General features: G+C 51.7%; 1 protein-coding gene across 1 annotated transcript in view; it reads right to left on the bottom strand.

Annotated features, from left to right (window-relative positions):
- LOC105979518 (patr class I histocompatibility antigen, B-2 alpha chain-like) overlaps positions 1–2,097 on the bottom strand; it is a 254,494-nt gene that overhangs the window by 249,889 nt on the left and 2,508 nt on the right.

The following is a 2,097-nucleotide window of genomic DNA, read 5'->3' as shown; positions in this document are numbered from 1 at the left end:
TCCCTGATCGCCCACCCGCCCAGCCCGCCCCCGAGGGTCTGGGCTGCGACCCCGCCCGGCGGACTGTGGCTCCTGCTTCCAGACCTACACTCACCCGCCCAGTCTGTGTCGGGATCGGGATCCCTGAGAGCAACAGGAGGAATGTCTGCAGGGACGTGAATTGCAAGGAAGATTCCAAGCTCCTGGGGCCTGATCCAATCCTCTAACCTAGATCTGCCTTGGCGTTGATTGGCTTCTCCAGGAAACAGGAGCCCAATAGGAATCAGAAACGGTCAGGCGTCACGAGTGTCCAGGCAGAAGGAGCAGACACAGGTTGTTAGAGAGAAAGTGAAACTGGGGAATCCTTAATCCCCAGTCTCTTGGCCATCCCGCAGCTGTCCAGGCCATAGGGGTCCCTGAGTTAAGCCCTGCAGCTGGGGCGCTGGCCTGGCCCCTCTCCTCCTGCAAGGAGCCTTCTTTGGGCCCTGTCTGCTTGAGTCCAGGGCAGCCTGCAGAGGTTCTTTGAGTTTCAAATCTGTGTTGTCTGTCCTGAGGTGGATTCAAAGATCCCTAATAGGATGGACACCTGCCCACAGGGCTCCTGTCCTTGGTTGTAATCCCTCAAGGAGCACTCTCCAGGCTTCTCTCCCGCAGAGCAGCTTAAGTGAGGTGCCAGCAGCTTCATGATTGTACCACCAGGGCTCCTTAGAAGTCCTAGTCCCTTTGTGGAGAGGACAAAGTGTTCCTGTCTGTGTAGCTTTGAGCCTAGTGCTGTGGTTTGTCCCAGAATGAAATGAGCCCCAATATCCCGCATATATGTGAAGCCTTTTCTGTTTCATTACACAGTGTAGATCCCACTGTATCCACCCGAGGGTGGAAAGGAATCCGTGTGGGGAGTTTTCAGAGGGTGAGCGTTCAGGTGGTTCCTGCTGAGCTCAGAGCCAGTTTCCACACCCTCACCTGGCCCCACTGTCTGCGACAGAAGTGGCCAGTGTCTCTCAGCACCACATGCCCCCTCAGACTTGCCCTCATCTTTTCCAGGGAAAACACACCTTAGTGTGGTTGAAGAGCCCTCTCCACTCTGGGGGCCCACTCTCCTCACTGCTCTCAGTAGTTTCACTGGTTGAGCATCAGGAGTGCATGTGGACTTGTTACAGCAGCCCCAGCCCTACACTCAGATTTCTAGCTACTAGGACCAGAGTCCAGAATGAACTCACTGAGCCAGCCCTCCAGGTGAGGCTGATGCACAGCTATGTGGGCATCCCGGGTCCACATTCTTGTGATCTGAAGACCAGCAGCACAGCACCAACCTCAGTACAAACACAGAGTCCCACGCTCTCCTCCAGAACAGATGAGTCTTTTTTTTTTTTTTTTTAAACAGATGAGTCTTAAAGAGATTTCCTGCAGGTTCTTTGTATGGGAAGTTGGAGACTTCCTGGGTGGGGCTGGGTGGGGGGAGGAGCTGAATGTGGTGACAGAGCCCTGCAGTCTGGTTCAGGCATGTGGTCTCATCACATCACTCAGCACTGGAGCGTCTGGGTCAGTATCTCTTCCTTTTGTTGCTATTGGTGAACATTGTGTTTGAGGACATGACTAGTGAATCCCATCCATTCTCAAGACTTTAAATATCATCCATACCATGTCAGCTCTCACCTCTATTTCTCTAATTAACATTTTTGCTAACAGCAAGACTGGTACAGCCACTGGCACCCTGATCTCTGCACTGGCATTTCCCATGGACATCTCAGACTCAGCCCTTCCTGCACTGCGGGCTGGTGATGGCCTGTCTGCAACGTGATCCTTCCAGGACCTTCCCATCTCCACTGATGCTGCTCAGCAGACCAGAGGGTGTTGGGTCCTCATTGACCACACTGTGTGTTCATGTGCCTCACATTTGAACCATCAGGAAACCTTATACAGTCCATCTTCAAAATAAATCCAGAACCCAGTCACTTCCCACAATTTTTTCTTCTTCATTATTTATTTTTAAAGAAAGAGTTTTATTGGGGGCTCTTACATCTCTTATCACAATCCATACACTCATCCAGTGTTTCAAGCACATTTGCACATATGCTGCCATCATCACTTTCAAATCATTCTTTTCCCACTTGAACCCCT

This window comes from Echinops telfairi, unplaced genomic scaffold, assembly GCF_000313985.2.
Source record: "Echinops telfairi isolate 266 unplaced genomic scaffold, ASM31398v2 ScPeMD7_5868;HRSCAF=6743_0, whole genome shotgun sequence".
Taxonomy (NCBI): domain Eukaryota; kingdom Metazoa; phylum Chordata; class Mammalia; order Afrosoricida; family Tenrecidae; genus Echinops; species Echinops telfairi.
This window is presented reverse-complemented; position numbering and strand designations above follow the sequence as displayed.